This window comes from Tamandua tetradactyla, chromosome 11, assembly GCF_023851605.1.
Source record: "Tamandua tetradactyla isolate mTamTet1 chromosome 11, mTamTet1.pri, whole genome shotgun sequence".
NCBI lineage: Eukaryota > Metazoa > Chordata > Mammalia > Pilosa > Myrmecophagidae > Tamandua > Tamandua tetradactyla.
In genome coordinates this window covers 23,942,990-23,965,450 of record NC_135337.1, presented here as the reverse complement: position 1 = coordinate 23,965,450, position 22,461 = coordinate 23,942,990, and the positions used below count along the sequence as shown (strand labels likewise).

The window sequence follows — 22,461 nt, the reverse complement described above, 5'->3', positions numbered from 1 at the left end:
ACCACCTACTCAAATGGAATCTACCAAACAGCCTTTCCCTGATTACCATATACAAAACAGTTATCACCTATTCCCCCACCCCACCTATTCTTTTCTCATCTTTCTTTAATTTTCACCCTATCACTTCCACTACCAGACATATATTTATTTTTGTACTTGTATTAGTTTTCTAAATGCTGCCAGAATGCTATATACCAGAAATGGAACAGCTTTTGTAAAGGAAATTTATTAAGATACAAGTTGACAGTTCTAAGGCCATAAAAACATCCAAACTAAGGTATCCAGGGAGATACCTTGACTAAGAAAGGCCGATTGGTCTGGAACACCTCCTGTCAGCTGGGAAGGCACGTGGCTGGCATCTGCTGGTCCTTTGGCTTCTGGCTGCAAACAGCTTCCCTGGGGTTGTTTTATTTCTGTTTCTCCAAATGTTTCTGTCTGTGTCAGCTCTGAAGCATTTTCCAAAATGGTTCCCTCTTAAGGGACTGTAATAAGCAACCCACCATGAATGGGTAGAGACATACCTCCATGGAAACCATCTAATCAAAAGGTACAAACCAATATTGGGTGGGTCACATCTCCATGGGAGCAACTTAATCAAAAAGATCACACCCAACAGTATAGAATCAGAATTAAAGAACATGGTTTTTCTGGGGAACACAATAGTTTCAAACTGCACAGTACCCATTGTCTGACTTACTCCACTAGAATGCAAGCTCCTTGAAGGACAGGGATTTAGTCTTTTGTTTTCTGGCATATTTTCCAAGCCTAGAAATATTCTTGCATGTATTAGATGTTCAGTAAATATTTGCTGAATGAATGAATGAATAAGGAAAGAACTGGTATAAGTGCATAGTCCCATGTTCTTTGTATAAACAGAATGCATTTTGTGTAGTTCTGCTGTAGTGAATTAGGTCCTTAATCACTCCTGTTATCTGATTCACTCCCATAATAAAGTGATGGAGTTCAGGAAAAACTGCAGTCACCAACATGGATTCTTACCCAGGATTTTCAGACCACCTTGGTTTCTGCTCATAGTATTTTACTTCGGGGAATTCTTTTCTCAGGAGGCAGTGGTCCATTGTGTCTTCTTGTTGCTTTTGGGGACTTGTAGTCTCTGAATAAATGTGGGAATATCACAAAATGCAGTGCATCCAAATACAAGGAATAGTTCCTCTGTTTCTTGATTGGTATAAGACTGTTGCCAGGAGTTCCTCAGTTGAAGGGGGATTTATTTTCTTTCTACTTCTTGCAGGTGGGAAGAATTACTTGGTTTCCTGAGACAAAGTATGAGTAACATACTGATTGTATTTCTCAGTTAGTGGAAATTCCATCCAGGCTCCGATAGAAGATTGAGAGTTATACTATTTAGTGTTGCTTGTGTTCATTATTTATCATCTGTTTTCTGTATTCATAGGTTACTTTTCTGGTAAATATTCTAAGCCTCATTATATTCCATTTCCAGATGATATTTTAACCCTGAATTCAGAAATTGTCATGTAAAGGCTAAATAGGCACCTGTTGATGGTGTTAAAGAAAAACAAATCTTATATCCAATTCCTATATTGAATTAGGCAAAATTCAAATTTTCTTCCAATTTTCATATCCTTTGACAGCAAATACAAATAAAATGGATTCAAGGAAAGAAGTTTATAAAATATAAAATCATCAACTTATGCTTATGTATTACTTTTGAATTCACAAATGACCTACATAAACACTTGGCAGAAACTGCCTATTACTCACCCACATATCAGAATTGTGATCTTGTCAGGGAAGACAATGTGTTCAGCTTGAAAACTACATATTCCAGCCTCCCATACAGTTAGGCCCTTTGCCCTATTTCTAGGTGGAAAAGACAAGGTATGACTAAATGAGCACAATGTAACAATGGGTGAGCAAAGTAATAAAAGAAACCTAGGTCTCTGAGCACACCGTGGAATCACTGTACCACCCCTGTACTACCAACTTCTGGCATTATCTTGTGAAAAATGAAAATTCTCAATTTGCTAAAGCCACTTTTGGGTATGTGTGTGTTCTATTACTTGCAGTCAAAACCAATCTTAATTGATTTGCATACATAATGTTTCTCTCTTTTTTTCACTCACCTGTTAGTTGATTGAGCATATATTTCAGTTTTCCTCTAACAGCCTGATTTATCTTTTTTGTCTTATCATTATAATAAGCATCCCTCCTCACTCTCAGAAACATCCAAGTGTGGATGAACTTCATCTTTAGAGCTAATGCTAGATATATAACTTTATAGATAAGACAATTCAAATTCAGAGAACTGAAAGTACTGGAATCATGATGGAATCAGTGCAGTTAAGTATATTTGCTGCCTTGCTTACTTGTTACACTAAGATGGTATTGAAATTAACAATCATCTTAATCTCTTCCCTTTTGCTTAGTTCCTGTATCAAATCAATCATTATCTCCAGAAGACTTGATATCTTTAATGTCTATCCACTTTTAGACTATCCACATTTAATATTAGCAGGTACAAATATTAGGCCTCCAGTGGCAGGTGTTTTAATAGACGACTTTAGTTTTCTAGAACCAAGCTTCAGTTTCTATTATTATCTTTCATTTTACCTTATCTCAGAAACTAAAAGTGATCTTTCCAATCACCAGATTTTCTTGTGGTCACATCTAACTTCTGCCAAAACATTAGGGATGGGGTGAGAAAGCTAAATAATCTAGTCTAAGTTGTACCTAAACATTTGGTATCTGCCTGATGCCCTGTCCCATTTCCTCTTTGGTCATGAGTCTTACTTGTCATGACTAAACTATCTCTTGTTTCAGAATATAAAGCCTCTTGAAACCTGCTTGCTCCACTTGCCTCAATTGTGCTATCTGTCTTAGACGAGAGAAAAACCATCTAATTCTTTTGCCACTTGATATGTTGTAAGAAACTCTGCCTAAGTGCCCTTCCTGGGTACGAATATTCCTGTCTCACTGCCATGGGGGAGAGGTGGCTCCTCGATGACCATTTGAGGTTGTCGCAGGCTAATTTACTTAGAAATATCTCATGGATATTTCTTCTGCTCCTGTACCAAGGTTGGATTTAAAATGTTGAAATTTTGAAACCTCTAAGCTTTACAGGTACATTCTGATTCTAGAATGTTGGAATCAGACATTCCATCTCTGATTTTATTTAAAAGACACCACATAAGATTTTATTAACCTGCAATCCCCTAGGCCTGGCTAGGTGGAATGTGTCTAGAGATCTACCAACATATAAGTTCATTTTGCTTCCCTTCTGACTTTTTTCTTTTCACACAAAGTATGGTTAGAGAGCTTAGGAAAAATGAGGAACTTTTTCTTATTCATTATCATTTTTTTCTATATGAAAAACTGCCTTTTTGGTTCATTACTTTATATTTCATCTGTTCTCCAAATAATTTCAAATATAATATGCTATTTTGAATAGAAGGGTCAAAAGCAAATATAGGGTGGGCCACGGTGGTTCAGTAGGCGGAGTTCTCATCTGTATTTGCCAGAGACCCAGGTTTGATTCTTGGTGCCTGCCCATGCAAAACAAACAAACAAACAAACAAACATAACCTATTTCTATACAATAATATCATAAAAATACCAATTATAACAACATCAAAGAACTCAAATACTTCAGCATAAATTTAAAGTTATAAGACTTTGCAAAACATCCATAAACCATCGTTTAAAATACTAAAGTAGACAAAAATATATAGAGAATATATATTGTTTAGAAGATTCAACAATGCAAAGAAGTCGATTTTCCCTAAGTCGACTAATAAATTCAATAATATTTCAAGAAAAACCCCACGATATTCTTGTTTATTTCTTGTATGGAATTTGGCAAACTCATTTAAACATTTATAAGGAAAGCAAAGGACCAGAAAAAAGGAAAATGTGGAAGATTGCTATATCTTATATCAAGATTTAATATGATGGTATTAATAGAGCTAGCACAGTATTAGTGCGCAGAGAGCCAAAAGATAAATAGACTAGAATAGAGGTCACAGAAAGAGATCTATGTATATATAGAAAATTGATTTATGTCAAAAAAAGTATTGTAGTGCAGAAGAAGGGAAAATTGACTTTTTCAATAAATGATACATGACGGTTTGGTATCTTTTTGGAAAATAAAGATTGCACCCCATTCTATAAAAATTAATCTCAGCTGTTTGAAAGACCTAGATATTAGAGATTTGGGTAGATCACTAGGAAATTATCTTCATGATCAGAACAGGACAACTTTCTTAGATAAGACACAAAGTACAATAATTATAAATAAATAGTTTAATAAACTGGACTTAATTAAAATCAAAAACCTTCTGGTATCATTTAAAGATACCATAAAGAAAAAAATGGGAAGCTATATTTGCAAGACAAAATCAGCAGAGAACACATATCCAGGAAACACTTTTTTAAAAAACATCTACAAATGAAATACTGGAAAAAAATTAAACCCTCCATAGAAAAATGGACAAAAGACCTGAACAGGCACACAAGAGAGGGTATTCAAATGGATAATAAATTCATGAAAAGGCGAATACTCTCTTTAGTTGTCTAGGGAATGTACAGTAAAACCACAAAGAAGTACAATAAATCACCAACTATATCTGTTATAATCTAATAGTCTCATAATACAAAGCATATGAAGCAATGGGAATTCTCACACATTGCCAGTGAAAATATGAACTAGTCTACTATTTTAGAAAACAGTTTGGCATTCTATAGTAGAATCTAAATATTCATTCTTTATGGCTAGCAACTCCAATCCTAGGTGTGTGCTTTTTAGAGACTAGTTCAAAAATGCACGAGGAGACTATTCTTAGAAGCATTATTTACAATCACCAGAAACTAGAACTACAACCCAAGTACTTATAATCAATTAAAAGCATGAATGATAGTGATGTTTTTACACTCTAAAATATTAGAGGAACTACGTTTAAATATCACACGTGGATGAATCTGAACACCATCATATTTCATGAAACAAGAAAGTCTCAAAAGGGGAAACACAGGAAGAGTTTCTGGTATGCTGACAGTATTTTATTTCTTGGCCTAAATGAATACTACTTGGAGTTTATTTTATTGGAATTCATTAAATGTATATCTATCTTATGTACTTTTCTATATGAATGCTATATTTTATCACTTAAAATGGAATAAAACTATTATAAAAGGTAAAATTTTATACTTGTAGCTTATTATTCTTAAATATGTGAAGATAGAAGTTGACAAATGCATCAGTGCAGAAATCTGACAAACCATTGAGCTGACTCAATTTAGGGCAACTTCCTAGAGTTTTAACATGCGGAGGGGTGGGGGGAGCAGGAAAAGAGAAGGAGGGAAGTCAATAAAAGTATGGACAACTATGGAAAAGTGAACATATTTAATGGTAAATAATTAAAACGTACTTATATGCATTATAGAGTGATATTAATGCTCATGAATTTTAAAAATAAATGTATATTTTCAAATGTATTTAGCACTTTAGTAAATAGAAACATATTCTCCTTTTCTAGAGAATAGAAAAGTTTGACAAATACTGCTGTATTAATGGGACACCATTAAAATATGATCATCAGATGTGTGACATGTTCAAGTTTGCATTTTGGATAAATCATTCTGGCATAGAGTAAGAAAGTTACGAGGAGGCAAAGCAGGAGTCAGATGTCTTAGTCACGGTTCCCTAGAGATTTATAATTGACAGGAGATAAATATCCATGTGTGTTTCAGGGAGGGGAATATAAATACTAAGAGATTTACTGTCAGAATTGGCTTATGCAACCATGAGAATGGGCATGTCTAAATCTGGGAAGATAAACTGCACGTTGGGAATTCAGATGTGGCTTTCCATGAATTGTCCAGAAGCTGGCTGACTGAAATAGAGATAGAAATTCCTCCTTATGCTGAAGGAACATCAACTGACTGCTGAAATCATCAGTTCTCCTTTTAAGGCCCTCAACTGCTTGGATGAGACATCCCTTACTGCTGAGGGCAATCTCCTTTGTTGACGGTGGATGTTATCAGCTACCCTCAGTATAACAATCAGGCCAGTGCTTGCTTGACCAAACAGCTGGACACTACAACTTAGCCAAGATGGCATATGAACATAACCATCACAGCAGGTAAACAGTTGAAAGGATTTTGTAGCAATCCCTGTGAGAGGTTATAGAATGTTGGTAATTGTGACAGAAAATAGAAGAAACCTCAAAAATTAGCAAGATTTAGGGGTAGATAAGGGAACTAAATGAGGAAAGGAAGTCTTGGGCAGCTGAACAAAATTAATTAAAAAATACAGGAGGAAGAACATTTTTGCAGGGAGAATGAATTGTGTGTGTTGAGCATTTATATGGGATTTTTATAAGCAATTTTATATGAGTTTGTACTGAAGGGTTTGGTTGTCATCAGCATTACATAAAGTTCAAGGTCTTGGCAATGGATGAGATGTCCAGTGATAGTACATGAAATGAGTTCAGGAATCCTGACAGTGCCATTTTTTTGTAAACCCCCTACCATGTATTTCCCTCCATCATATTACCTATTTCTGAGATAGTCAAACTGAAATATGGTATCCTGTTGGGCACATAAAGGCTTTCCCATTATATAAATAGTTTTAAAGAAATCATTTTCCAGATCCTTATATAAATTCTTTTCTAAAATTGGTCTCCTTGAGAAAACACCTCTGTTCTAAGCACCATGCTTGCTTGCCTTTCTCATCTACTCATTGACAAAACAATTTCTCTTACTTTACAAAACACAGACATAATTTTCATCCTCCTTGATTCTTGCTGTGATATATCAGACCCCAAAATATAACCTAGGGTTTAACATATCGAATTATATATATATATATATATATATATATAGGCAGGCACCAGAAATCAAACCTGGGTCTCCCACATGGCAGGCAAGAACTCTGCCAGTGAGCCATTGTGGCCTGCCCAACACATTGAATTTTAAACAACAGACTTTAATTAATTAGGATTGATTTTTCTCCTCAAGTGGAGATAGGCTGGTCAAAGTCAGCCAAATGTATAATTATAAATACAATAATTTTTAAACATGAAAAATGATGAATTAATTTTTGAGTAATAATTTTTATGTTTCCATCTCTGTGTTGACTTGTCACATGTGTTTACACACTTTGAGGAATATTTGAAACATATTTGGCACAAATATATAGGTTTTTACTTGAAGTCAAAGGTGAAAATCCAAAAATAAACATTTGCTAAATTTGTAGAGCTTATTTTTACCATCACGAAAGAAATTTATTTGATAAATAAAGAACTTCAAAGTGAAGGAGTAAAGTATAATCATGAGCCATTTATTATGTATTGGTAAAACTTTTCTAGTATATTTTTAAGAAACTGAGAAAATGGGCAGGCCACGGTGGCTCAGCAGGTAAGAGTGCTTGCCTGCCATGCCCGAGGACCCAGGTTCTATTCCTGGTGCCTGCCTGTGTAAAAATAAAATAAAATAAAATAAACTGAGAAAAATAACTATAATGTTTAGTTAACAAATATATTTTTAAGGCAGGCAAAATTCTTGACCTTTTTTCTCCATATAAATTTTGGAATCAGATTATTAAACTCCTCATAGAAACATTTTGTGATATTTATTGGGACTATATTGAATTCATAGGTAAGTTGGGAGAAAATTGACAATTTTATGTCATTGAGTGTTCTACTCCATAAACATGGTATAACTCTCCATTTTCTTAGGTCTTTAATTTATCTCATTAAAAGGTTACTGCTTTTACTGTGGCGGTCATACAAATATTTTTGCTAGGTTAATTTCTAGGAACTTAATAAATTCTTTATTCCATTGTAAATTAATGCAGATGCATTGGCTTTCTTTTGGCTAGATTTTCATATGGTAGACTATTTCCCTTCCTTCAAATACTTTCAAATGTTCAGAATCTTCTATAAGTAGCATTAATTAATTTTTAAATCTGATGTACTAATACTTGTATTTTAACTAAATAATTCAGTCAATTTGAAGTCTATATAATTGTGTTTTATATACAGTATCTATATTATATATTATGAATTTGTATCTTTCATTTTCTTATGTACTTTTTATCTGTTCCACCTGTTATATATTTTTTCCTCCTCCCATACAATGCAAGCTCTTTAGAATGCTGTAGATCTATTTGATCCCTTCTTGACTTATATACTACTTTCAATTGTGTATCTCCTCCCATTCTTATACTTTCATCTGGGTCTAATCCGCTGTGCTGATCTGAAAATATTATGTACCCCAGAAAAGCCATGTTTTAATCCTGATTCCATCTTAATTCAGAACTGCAGGTTGGAATCTTGATCAGATAATCTCCTCAGATATGCGATGCGCAATTGTGGGTGGAACCTTTGATTAGATGGAGATGTGACCCATTCCAGTTTACTGGAAACCTTTAAAAGAGCGTAAATTTGGGACGGAGTCAGAAATGACGGAAGTCTAAGAGCCAGCAGAACCTTCACAGCAGAGTTGACACAGATGTGGACACGTGGAGAACAGAGACGAGGATGTTTGGAGATGCTTGGAGCCCAGCAGACATTGCCTTGAAGTGTTAAGCAAGCCACAACCTGAAGAGAGTCAAGGGAAGCCAAGGTGTGAAAGCCGGCTCTGTAGGAGCAAAGTAAGGAATCCCAGCAGGAATAGAAGCTGAAAGCATCAGAGCCCAAGAGCAAGGGACCAGCAAATGCCGGTCACGTGAGTTCCCAGCTGACAGAGGTGTTCCTGACCCATCAGCCTTTCTTAAGTGAAGGTAGCCTCTTGTTGTTGCCTTAATTTGGATACTTTCACTTCCTTAGAACTATAAACCTTAGTTACTTAGTAACTTAGTAAATTCCCCTTTATAAAAGCCATTCCAGTTCTGGTATATAGCATTCCAGCAGCTTGCAAACTAACACATCTGCTGTTAAACCACTCGATACAAGCTCCTCTTCAAATCTGTTTATAGAGAGAATAAGTGTTTGTTGTATCATAGTATATATCTGATAAATCTAATATCTAGAGTTGTCTCAGATTTATTTTTTGTATCTATTTCTTCTGCTAATTCTGGCCCATGTGAATTTGTCTCATTATAGGCCTTATACTTTTAAATCATTTTGCCGACAGGTTTTATTTGACCACTTATTTTCAGATGGAATTTTTACTTAGAATGCTATTATCTTCTTCAAGGAGGATTTTATTTCCTGTTTCCAGTCACCTGTGGATTCTTGCAATAGGGGGCCAAAGTTTGGAGGTCCTCTGAGTTGCCTAGGTAAGATCCAGAGTAATATTTACATCCTACTTCCAGAATTTAATCCTCTGAGACATTTGTCCAGAGCCAGTATTATTCTAGGCTTCTGCGTTTGGAGTTATTGAATTCAGCACAGTCTATCAATCTCTGCAAGTCAGCCCTAAAGGACAGCTTGCTTCACAGTTCTTTACCTGAGGAGTTTCCTTCCAGTTCCCCTGTCACCCTCACTTAAATACGAGCTGCCTCCTCTCCATTGACAATTGCCACTGATGTCAGCAGTACAGTTCACCTTTATATACTGTTACACTTTACCTGGTCTAGACTTAGTTACTCTTCACCGACTTAGATGATTAATGCTATTAAGAGGATATTTTCTTTATTGTGTCTGGATTTTTTACTTATTCTTAGCAAAAGTGTTTTCTGAATCACCAAAATCACCATTACTGAAAGCATCTCTTTTTCATTTTATGATTAAAAGGCAAAGGTGAGCATCATGTCATAATGACGTTTTGATGTCATTGGATGCATTTTTTACAAGTAGTCTCACAGTTTTGTCTAATATTATCAGTATTTAAAATATGCCAAAATTTTATCATTTGCAGCAATCAAAAACATGTTAAGATTTAAGATGCTAAATTTAAATGTTCAAGAAAAAGAAATGTTTAAATATTATTTTAAGGGGTTTATAAGAAAAGATTTTTAAGACTGATGATTGATTTTCTCGTTATTTCATTTCAAATAGGCTTCCCTAATATAGTTTGAACCTGTTGAGAACAGGACATGTGCTCATACATCTCTATAATGCTTGCACCTGGTGTGGTATCTTGTATAGAGTTTTTCCTTAACAAATTTTTGTTGAATTATTAATTTTTTTCACCTAAATGTGAGTAAAGATGCATAGATACATATTAATATATACACCAGCACATAGTGCTGCATCTCTTATTCTCTTTCTCTTTGCAAAGGCAAGCACGCACACACACCATGGGTATATGCAACTCATATTCTTTACAAGTGAGGGGGATTAGGGAACCAAGTCAGAACTCCCTATTAGACAATATATAAATATCATCATATATGTATATATATACATTTTGAACTTGTATAATGGTGGTGATGAGTAATTAATCAATAATGGAAAATATTTTCCATTATAGTCTAGTTATAGTCCCTTCTAATCAATACAAAAGTTGCTTTCAGTGTTCAAATGACAATAACCAAGTTTCCATCTGCTTTTTCTGAAACCCAATTTACACTGATTTGCATGCCATTTTAAATAATTTTAAAAGAGCTCAGCACAGATTGAGCAAATTAAAGATACTTACATAACATCACTTTTGTCATTTTTCACATTTTAAGGTACAATTTTTTCTCTGGACTATATTTGCAAGAGTAAGTGGATGTCTGGAATTTAAATATCATATTAAAATATTGCTCTACTGCATTTTATGGCAGATTACTCTAAGCGACATTTTTAATTTCCATCAAATATTTTACAAAAGTAGACTTAAAGCTCTTCATTTTATGTTCATGTTATTCCTATGTGTCTGAATTCATAACAGAAATTCATTGCTTTCAGTGAATTATGTCCATAGAATGTGACATTATGAGTCAAACACTAACTATTGTGATGATATAGACTGTTGTTTAAGAACTCAGCCATGGGAAAGATTGGCGATGAATCGTGTATGAGGAAAGAGTCATGGTCCATTCTGGAGACAGTAAGATCACACAGGGACTCAGGGTAAACTCAGAGACTGAAATCGGGATTTAGTGATAATTAAGATAGACGTATTAGAAATAAATTATGGAAGTTGTTGAATAGCAGCAGGTCAGCAAATTTTTCTGTAAAAAGAAAATGATAAATATTTTAGGCTTTGTAGGATATTTAGTCTCTTCCACAACTACAACTCTGCCATTGTAGTGTGAAAGCAGCTGTAGATGATATGGAATGGAAAGGATGTGCTTTTGTTCCAATAACACTATTTATAAAATGGGCTGGATTTGGCCTGTGACAGTAGTTTAGAAAATTCCCCTCTAGAGGGTCCAAGGTCTCCAGGGGCTAACTTGATCTAAAAGGTTAAGTCTACTTCCAATGTCAGAAGAGATATAGAATCAGAAAGCCTTATTTTTTCCTACTGCATTTTGTTTCATTTGCTATCACACACTGGTCATGCACAGTGCAGTGCAAGTGGCCCCAGGCCAATGTAATTCTCTCTTTGACTTGGAACCCTGCACAGGCTGCAGTTATGCCCCACTTTAGGACTACCATGTAACAGCTCTCTCATTTCACAATCTCATGTTCATTGATTGTTCTTCAAATCACACCACCATGCCAGGGTTGCCAAGCCCACACGGGCTTCCAAACTTACTTTCATATTCCTCCAGAACTAGCCCTTTCACAACTTTTATTTTGGACCTGGATTACCAAACGAGGGACAGTTTTCATTCTGGTGAGTTCCTCTTGTGAGTCTTGCCAGTAGACGTCAGGTTTTGAGTATTTCCTAGCTTTTATCCAGTAGTGTAAAGGCCACAGCCTGACTCCCTTTCTTCCACAAAAATTTTAGCTTTTTATAAAACTGGTTCACCTCTCAACATACCAAAGAAACCTTGGAAGAAGGTTTTCTGATCACAAAAGTTGTATGGCATCCTTCACTAAGCACAGTGGCTTCAGTTTACACTGGCTTACGTCAATTATTTGCAAAGCAAAGATCATCTCCAAGGTGACTTCTTTGTTTGCCTATAAAATGAATTTGCATTTTCTCTTCATAGAAAGAAAACTTAACCCTGTTAAAATGAAGCTCTTACTAGGAGTGTGGCCTTTTCCTTGGGATACAAGAAGTCCTTTCTGGAAGGTGTAAACAATGTGTATTAAATAGAAGCTAAATTGATTCTTTTAAATTGCCAGCTCTCCATTTGTCTTTATTCTGGCATCAACTCACAAGTGCTGATGCATTTACTCAACTTGCACAATTAACCAAACAGCTTTACTTAACCCCAGTGAGTGGTACATACGGATGAATTTCATGTTCCTGCAAGCAGTGGAGCTCCAGAATCACTACATTAGAGGGACAGATGTGCACTCCAGTCATCATCCCCACGTGCAAGTTGTGGGTGGCACAAATTGTGCAGTGGTGAATAGCTTGTGCTAAGGCTTAATTTGTAACCTTTTGTGATATAGTTGAGGATTTTGGTGTGGCAGGATTGTATCTTGAAATCAGTTAGATAATAACTGTTAACATCTCATAGCTTACTCCCAAAGAAAAAGTCTTACAACATCATTAGCACCATTGTATTTTTTTGCACTTTGTAGAATGTATATGATACACAGATTTTTTATTATAAGCGGTAGGGACTCAAAGCAAAGTACCAAGCAAAAATAGCTGAAGAGAGAGGATTGTGGGAAGCTGGAGGAGTAAGAGCTCCAAGACCCATCCTTCCACCAAAACAACTATTAAACAAGCAGCAACTGTCTGAAACAACTCTTTTGAACTCTGGAGGCCAGAGGAACACTTTCAGCATCCAGGGAAGAGTGGGAGGAAGAGACTGAAAAATCACAGCAAAGAACAGTAAATTTCTCTCTCTATGCAGCTACTGGTACCTAGCCCCCAATCCTGCAGAAGGCCGTCTTGCAGTCTAGCCCCGGGCTAACTTGCAGGTGGCAGAAAGGGATGCAAAAATCCTATTCCCCAAGACCAGGGGTGGGCATGGCCAATTACTATTTGTGGCTTTTGATTAACAAGTTGAGATTGCTGAGGTCCTGGTTCTGAGGGTGGCTGTTGTTTCTCACCCCTCACAGTGAAGGTGGAGGCTTAAAGATGCTGCACCTTTAAGGGCTGCAGGGACAGTTAATGGAAGGGCTGCATTTGCTGGGCAGGCCAGGAAAGCACAGCTTTGGGGAACAATCAGAGACACTCTTGGCACCCATCCTAATCCCCTTCCCAGGTCTTTGGAGCTTTTATGTACCCCCTTTCATGGGTCCCCAGCTCTGTTTTGACTGGGAAAGAATGACTTGGGAAAGTCCAATCTGGTGTCTTCTTCCTCCAGAATTTGCCCTCAAGGCACAAGCAACTTGAGAAAACAAAAGGAGTATTAAAAACTGTGGATGCTGAACTCTAGGACAAAGGCCTGCCAATATCAAACACTGAGGAGAGGTAGGTCTGTCTCCTGGGAAACAGACAGGACAACCCAACTCCTTGGGTTGTTAATAAACAACTAACAAGCAAATCTAAGGACAAGACAGAGGCCCAGAAAGACATTGAAAAACTCTGCACAGTGCATTTGCCTTGGGCAGACTATCCTGATAGGAGGACTGAAGCTCAAGAAGATCTCTGTCTTATCCCCAGCTGGGTACAAAACCAATAAAAAGATGAAAAATATATCCAGATATAAATGAGAAGGCTCTCAATATGGTACAACACAAAAAATCAAATAAATATAAATACAGCATTAACAGCAGTGAGGGGGGTCAGAAAACGTATAAAACTTACAAAGGCAAAATAGCAAAATAGCAGAAGAAAGTCCTGTATTATCAGTAAATACTTTGATGGTAAATAGATTACCAGTATTAAATACTTTAGTGGTAAATAGATCTCCAGTCAAAAGGCAGATGGTGAGAATGGATAAAAAAGCATGACCCAACTATATGCTTTTGCAAAAGACTCACCTTAAATTCAAAGATACAAGTAGTTGAGGATGAAAGGGTGGAGAAAAGATATATGCAGGTAGTTACCAAAAGAAAGCTGAGGTGGCTATACAGATATCAAATAAAATAGAATTTAAGTCAAAAACATTCATGAGGGACAAAGATGGTCATTACACACTGATTCAATGAGAAGATGTAACAATTATAAATATATATGCACATAACAGCAAAGCCCCAAAATATGTAATGCAAATACTAACAGATTCAAAGGGAGAAATTGATGGCTGTACATTAATAGTAGAAGACTTTAATATATAACATTCACAATAATGGATGGAATATCTGATCAGAATCAATAACGAAGTATGAGACTTGAACAATACTTTAAACCAAGTAGACCTAACAGACATATATGGAACATTTCAGTCAACAAAAGCAGAATACACATTCTTCTCAAGTGCACATGAATCATTCTCAAGGATAGACCATATGTTGGATCATAAAACAAACCATAGTATATTGAAAAATACTGAAATCATTCCATATGTATCCTCAGGCCACAACAGAAATGAAGCTAGAAATCAATAACAGAGCGAGAAATGGAAAATTCACAAATCTGTGAACATAAACAGCATACCCTTAAACAATGAATAGGGTAAAGAGGAAATCACAAGGGAAATTCAGAAATATCTTGAGGTGAAGGAAAGTAAAAATACAATACACCAAAACTTTTAGAATGCAGCAAGGGCAGTGCTGAGAGGAAAGTTTATAGCTCTAAATGCTTACATTAAAGAAAGGCTGAAAATAAGAGGCCTACCCTCAAAGTAGGAAGAACTAATGAAAGGAGAGCAAACCAAAGCCAAGGCAAGCAGCAGGAAGGAAACAACAAAGAATAGAATGAAAATCAATGAAATAGAAAAAACAACAACAACAATAGAATCAGCAAACCCAAAGATTTCAGATCTTTGAAAAAATCAATAAAATGAACAAACACTTAGGTAACTGACAAAGAAAATATAACTAAAATCAGAAATGAAAACCTGAACATTACTATCAAGGCCACTAAAATAAAAAGGGCTAGAAGAGGATACCATGAACAACTGTATGCCAATAAGTTAAATAACCTCAGTGAATGGACAACACTCAAACTCTCAAACTACCTACATGAATTCAAGAAGAAATAGAAGATCCCAACAGCTTACTATTAGTAAAGAAATTGAATCAGTAATCAACAACCTCCCAACAAAGAAAAGCCCAGGATGTGAAGGCTTAACAAGGGAATTATGCCAAACATTCCAAGAAGACCTAACTCCAGTTCTGCTCAAACTCTTCCAAAAAATTGAAGGAACACTACCTAATTGATTCTATGAGGCCAACATCATCCTCATACCAAAGTCAGGTAATCAAAGGAGATCTAAATAAATAGAAGTATATTCTGTATTCAAGGATTGGTATACTAAATATCATTGATATGTCAGTCTTACTCAAAGCAATTTTATAGATTCAATGCTATACCAATCAAAATTGCAACAACCTTCTTTGCAGAAATGGAAAAGCCAATCGTCAAATTTATATGGAAGTGTAAGGGGCCCTGAATAGCTAAAGCTCTCTGGAAATAGAATACTGAAGTTGGAGCACTCACACTTCCTGATCTTAAAACTTATTGTAAAGCCACAGTAATAAAAACATCATGATACTGGCACTAGAATATATATACCAATGGAATTGAATTGAAATCTCAGAAATCGACACTCATATTTATGGTCAACTGATTTTTGACAAGGTGGTAAAGATCACTTAATTGGGAAAGCATAGTTTCATCAACAAATGATTCTGGGAAAACTGGATCTCTATTTGCAAAAAAAAGAAGGAGAATGCCTACTTCACACCATATACAAAATGAACTCAGAATTGATTGAAGTCCTAAGTATGAGAGTAGAACCATCAAACTCCTAGAAGAATATGTAGGAAAGCATCTTCAGGACCTTGTGTTGGGCAATGGTTTCTTAGACTTTGTACCCAACACACAAGCAACAAAAGAAAAAGATAGATAAATGGAACTACCCCAAAATAAAAAAAAATTAAAAAAAAACTTTTGTTCCTCAAAAGACTCTATCATGAAAGTTAAACAACAATTTGCACAATGGGAGAAAATATTGGAAACCACATTTCTGATATAGGTTTAATATTCAGAACATATAAATAAATAGTTCAAATTAGCAACAAAAGACAAACAGCCTAATTTTAAAATGGGCAAAAGACTTGAATAGACATTTCTCCAAAGAAGATATACAAATGGCAAAAAAGCAAATGAAAAGATGCTCAACATCACTAGCCATCTGGGAAATGCAATGAGATACCATTTCACACCTATTAACATAGCTGCTATTTTAAAAAATGGAAAATAATGAGTGGTGGGGAGAACGTAAGGAAATGGGAACAACCCATTCATTCTGATGGTAATGTAAAGTGGTACGGCCACTGTGGAAAACAGTTTGGTGGTTCCTCAGAAAGCTAAGTATAGAGCTACCAACATTCCCAGTACTCAATATACACCCCAAAGAATTGAAAACAAGGACGCAAACAGATATTTGCATACCAATGTTCAGAATGGCATTGTTCACAATTGCCAAAAGATGGAAGAAACCTAAGGGTCCACTGACCAATAAATGGATAAGTACAATGTAGTATATACATAAAATGAAATATTATTCAGCCGTAAGAACAAACCAAAATCCTGATACATGCGACACCATGGATGAACCTTGAAGACATCATGCTGAGTGAAATAAACCAAAAATAAAAAGTACAAATATTGTATAAACTCACTAATTTGAAATAATTAGCATAAGTAAAATCTAGAATATAGGTTAACAGAGGATGGGGTGTTGGGGATAGGGAGTGGGAAGTTAAGGCTTAAAAATAAAAGTTTCCTATTTGGAATGATGGAAATATTTTGGCAATGAATGGTGGTGATTGTAGCAAAATATTGTGAACATAATTAATAGTGCTGAAATGAATATCTGAACATGATAAAAAGGGCGAATGTTAGATTGTTTATATGGTAATAGAATAAACATTTTTTAAAAATCCTTGTCCCTGGTAGTCTAGAGATTAGGATTCGGTGCTCTCACTGCCGTGGCCTGGGTTCAATTCCCGGTCAGGGAACAACGTCTGGGGGATGCAAGGGTAGTTCAGTGGTAGACTTCTTGCCTGCCATGCGGGAGACCCAGGTTCAATTCCCGATCCATGTACTTCCCCAAAACAAAAAACCAAACAAACAATCATTCAACAAGTGGTGCTGTTCAATAAGGAGATACTCACATGGAAAAAGAATGAAATGTGACCCCCCCCCATACAGCATACAAAAAAAAAAACCATGGAATTGTGTGGAGAGCCGCCTCCCGGGTCGGGCCTAGTGGACACGCCGCAGCCTGCTCTAGAGTTCCCCCCGCCCATCGAGTGAGCCAAGATGGCGCCCGCATCCTGCCTCCGCGTATGACGTACGCGCCCGCCAACCCTGTCTACCAATCACCCTTGTATACGTGGCGTTAGCCCATTGGGTTTGGATTTTGTATATAAAGGCGTTACCCGGACGGGGAAAGCGAGACGACCCGCAGGGAGCCGTACCTGACGGCCGCATAGAGGTTGCTCCCCCGTGGGGTATTTTAGCCCGCGCGGAACCTGTTACAAAGAATGCAAGCTTAGCTCCAGTAAAGGTCTGTGCTCACAACCGCCGCGTGTTACGGATTCGTGTCTGCCATTCAAGTCAGTTTGTCTGCGTCTGTCTCTCTCTCCTCTGTCCCCTTCGCCGGCCGGGGGCTTGATGCTGAGCGAGAAGTCCCGGACAAGTGGTGGCCCGTACGGGGAACCTTCTTCTGCTGCCTTTCCCCGAGCTGGTGAAGACGTGCTCCTCGGGTTCACGGCGGAACCTCCGCGCCTGATCAACGTGAGAGGGTAAGTGCTTTCTGCTACGTGAGAGTTAAGGGCTGTGGGCGTTCAGGTAGCCCCAGTGAATCGGGAGAGCTCCCCGATTGGTTAAGGTCCAGTGCCGACTGCAAGCATGGGGCAGTCAGGAAGTTCACCCTTGTTACCTCCCTTAAAGACCCTTTTGAAGCAGCGGGGTATCTCGGTTAAGGAGAGTTCCCTCCTGCGGTTCCTTGACGATATTGCTGCTTTTGCCCCTTGGTTCGCCCATTCCGGTAGCCTCAGTTTGTCTTCTTGGATAAGACTTGGTAACGACATAGATCGGGCGCGCCGGACGGGCCTATGCATGGACCCGATCCTAGTCCCTATCTGGGAGATCGTCCGTGCTTGTCTTGAGGCAGAGGCTGCTACGGGCCTCAGTCCGTCTCCTGCCCTGCTAGAGGCACGGCACGCGCTTCAGGAAACTCGGTCGGCTTCGTCTGCAGACGGCTCCTGTAAGAGTGAGCCGCCACCTCGCAAGCCGCCAGAGTCAAGCACTAGTTCAGACGCCTCTGACTCAGAGTCAGATGGTGATGAGACCGAGGGTGCAGACGCGCCTCCGCTGATCGATTGGGGGAGGCCCCCTGTCTCACCCACGCAGCCTTCCGCCCCGCCAGCGCCTGCTGCAGGGGCGCGGCGGTTTCCGGTGAATGGTTTTGGTGATCTCGCCAAAAACCCTCACCACGGGCTCCCTCTGGTGGCCGAATCAGGTAATTACAGTGGCCCTCCTTTGCGAGACCCGGAACCCCCTACAGGCTGGTCTAGGGAGGGGCAATTACAGCTGTGCCCCCCGCCTGCGTACGCAGGCCCTCAGGGTCCCACGTCATCAAACAATAGAGGGAGGCATTTCTGGAATTGGATTCCTTTTTCAACCTTTAGACCTTTCGGTATGCTGGGTGGTTACCAACCGCTTAAGCCAGAACCAGCTTCAGAAATGTACCCGGTTATTATCAATCCCCAAGGTAATAATCAGTATGAGTCATATGATTACAAAGTCTTAAAGGAGTTGAGGCAGGCCGTCCATCAGTATGGCCCCAATGCCCCTTTTACATTGAATATGGTTGAAAACCTTTCCGCCCTGAATCACACACCCGCAGATATATATCAGTTGGCCCGTGCTTCTTTGCCACCAGGCCGATACATAGATTGGAAAGCATGGTTTGAGGAGTTGGCTGAGGAACAAGCCGCAAAAAACGCAGCGGGGAGACGTGGCGGGTGGAATGCAGATATGCTATTGGGGAAAGGTGCCCATTCCCAGAATCAAACAGGGTTCCCTCAAGAAGTCTATGGACAGATTTTCCGCTGTTTCATAGGCGCCTGGAAAAAGTTGGCAGGCCAGGGAGAGGCTCAAGCTTCACTCAGTAGCATACACCAGGGCCCCACTGAACCATTCGTGGATTTTGTAGCCAGAATGCAAACTGCGGCTGAGAGAATTTTCTCAGACCCAGGAGTAGCAGAGACCGTAGTCAAACAAATGATATTTGAACAATGCAATAAAGAGTGTAAAGCTATCCTGGTACAAAACAAGGGAAAGAGCATGACGGAGTGGGTTCGTCTCTGTAGAGACGCTGGCAGCCCGTTAACTGCTGCAGGTCTAGCTGCCATGCTAGCCAGCTCCTTACAAGTAAATACAAAGAAAACCAAAGACTTAGGAATAAGACCTAAGGGATGTTATCACTGTGGCCGGTCGGGACACATTAAGAGAAACTGTCCCAATAAAGACCAACCACCCACCACTCAACAATATGATAGGCCGCATGCGATGACCAGACTATGTGGCCGTTGCCGCAAGGGACCCCATCGCGCAGAAGACTGTAGATCAGCCTTCGATGCGCAGGGCAAGCGCATTTCTGGCCGTCCTGAGCAGGTTCCAAAAAACGGGCAGAGGGGGTCCGCCCTTCCGGTGGGCCCCCTTGCTTGCCATACGACGACACAACACCCGTCCACGTTCGTGCATCCCCTGGATCAGCAGGACTGGACCTCTGTGCCACCTCCAGGCTTGTACTGACCCCCTCCATGGGAGTCCAATTGGTGGGGACCTCCTTTAAAGGGCCCTTACCAACAGGTACTGTGGGGCTCCTATTAGGGAGAGCATCCACAGCCTTGAAAGGATTAACAGTTATACCAGGTATTGTAGACTCAGATTTCACAGGTTATGTCCAGATTATGGTACAATCTCAGCAAGGTACTCTGGTCATTGCAGAGGGTGATAAGCTGGCACAGCTCCTGCTCTTGCCCAGCTTACATCCGCTCTTTCCGAGTAAAGCCAGACAAAGAGGAGATAAGGGATTTGGGTCTACTGGAGAAGTTTTTGAGGGCCTCCATATGTCTCTGGAGTCTCGACCCATGTTGACTATTAAGGTACAAGGCAGACCCTTCCTGGGCCTGCTAGATACCGGGGCCGATCGGTCGATTATAAGACAACAAGAATGGCCCTCCGCCTGGCCGACGTGCAAGGCGGAGGACACCATTAGAGGAATAGGCCAGGTCTCAGCACCCATGCTGAGTGCAACTGCCCTTCATTGGGCAGATGAAGAAGGACATCAAGGTAGCTTTCAGCCTTATGTGTTAGCCCTGCCCGTGTCCTTATGGGGAAGAGACATTCTAGCCCAGATGGACGTTACTTTGACCAGTAACTGTTCTCCAACTTCTAAGCATCTGTTAAAAGGAATGGGATATGTCCCTGGCAAAGGCTTAGGAGCCTCATTGCAGGGGCGCACAATACCTATACAGGCTGTCTCCAATTCTGATAAACGAGGCCTGGGTTTTTCCTAGGGGCCACTGAGGGGAGATTCCCATCCACACCTATAAGACTAAGGTGGAAAACCGAAACCCCGGTTTGGGTGCCTCAGTGGCCCTTACCAAAGGAAAAACTCTCAGCGTTACACACTCTTGTGTCAGCACAACTAAAAAAGGGCCACATCATTCCTTCCACATCATCTTGGAACACCCCCGTATTTGTCATAAAAAAGAAATCAGGTAAATGGAGACTGTTACATGACTTAAGGGCTATTAATAACTGCCTGGAGCCCTTAAGACCTGTTCAGATTGGGCTGCCCCTCCTCTCAGCTCTACCAAAACATTGGCCTATTGTCATCTTGGATCTCAAGGACTGCTTCTTCTCCATTCCACTTCACCCTGAAGATACCCCAAAATTTGCTTTTACTGTGCCCTCTCTTAACCAAGAGAAGCCCTGTCACCGCTTCGAGTGGACAGTCCTGCCCCAGGGCATGACTAACAGCCCTACCATGTGCCAGTTGTATGTTGCTGCAAAACTGGCCGATACCCGGCAGCACTTCCCCCAAGTAAAAATCCTTCATTATATGGATGACATTTTGCTGACTCATAAAGACACAGATCTCCTTAAGACAGCTCTGTCACATTTAGTCCTTACACTTAGAAAAGCCAACCTAGAAGTAGCCCCTGAAAAAGTCCAGATAGCAGAGATTACCACCTTCCTGGGGGCAAAAATTACACCTACTCATGTATCCCCCCAAAAGGTGTCTCTTAGGCTAGACAACATACATACCCTCAATGACTTGCAAAAACTCATGGGAGATATCAATTGGATTCGCCCGTACCTGAAATTACCTAATGCCAAATTAGCGCTTTTATTTGACTTGCTAAAAGGGGATTCGAACATAACTTCGCCCCGGCACCTCACTCCCGAAGCGAGGCAAGCACTATATCAAGTAGAACAGGCACTCAGTAGCGCTGCTTTAAAAAGAATAAACCCCCATGAGCCCTTTGAGGCCTGCTTACTGCCAACAGAGCTACAGCCCACGGCGGTGCTGTGGCAACAGGGACCATTACTCTGGGTCCACCCCGGAGTTTCTCCTAAGAAGAGTTTAGAGCATTATCCTACGGCGATTGCAGAGTTGGCCTTAGAAGCCATAAAAAGGGCCGTACAACATTTTGGCCAACAACCTAAAAACCTCAGAGTACCTTACTCTTCCCAGCAACTTGAGACACTTACTGGATGTATAGATCAATGGGCCATTCTCCGGTGTACCTTTTTAGGAAGTATTGACAACCAATACCCAAAAGATCCCCTCTTGCAATTCGTTACCCGACACCCAGTAATCTTTCCTAGAGTGACTTCACCCAAGCCACTAGTGAACGCCCTCACCGTGTACACGGACGGTTCCAGCTCCGGTTCAGGAGCATACTGTGTGGAAGGGAGTACTCCCAAAACAGTGTTCTTCCAACCACAGAGACCTCAATGGGTAGAATTACAGGTCATTATTACAGTCCTGAAAGAAATTACCGATCCCCTAAATATTATATCTGATTCGATTTATGTCGTAAATTCTGTAAATATTTTAGAGACGGTGGGCATTATAAAATATTCCTCCTCAGTAAGACCATTCTTTATCAAACTTCAAGAGACAATATGTGCCAGACAACATCCTTTCTACATAACTCACATTAGAGCGCATACAGGCCTGCCTGGCCCCATGGCACAAGGAAATCACATAGTAGATGTAGCCACTCGACAGCCACACATCTTCCCTGCGCTGACACCATATCAGCAAGCCCGAGAATTCCATGACAGATTTCACATCAATGCAGGTACCCTAGCTAGGCGGTTTAATATACCACGTGCGACAGC

The 22,461-nt window shown here is 39.4% G+C and overlaps 1 protein-coding gene and 1 long non-coding RNA gene across 15 annotated transcripts in view; one reads left to right on the top strand and one right to left on the bottom strand.

Annotated features, from left to right (window-relative positions):
- PLPPR5 (phospholipid phosphatase related 5) overlaps positions 1 to 10,816 on the bottom strand; it is a 413,822-nt gene extending 403,006 nt beyond the window's left edge. For all 14 annotated transcript variants that reach the window (XR_013159284.1, XR_013159281.1, XR_013159282.1 and 11 more), the window contains exons 1-2: positions 10,564 to 10,816; positions 1,744 to 1,842 (exon numbers count right to left, since the gene is read on the bottom strand). The gene's annotated coding sequence lies outside the window, so the exon portion shown is untranslated. The remainder of the gene's footprint in view (positions 1 to 1,743; positions 1,843 to 10,563) is intronic.
- On the top strand, positions 10,797 to 12,139 carry LOC143649982 (uncharacterized). Its single transcript, XR_013159287.1, has 2 exons — positions 10,797 to 10,959; positions 12,011 to 12,139. It is a non-coding gene; the product is annotated as an uncharacterized LOC143649982 (long non-coding RNA).
- Positions 12,140 to 22,461: the final 10,322 nt, after the last annotated feature.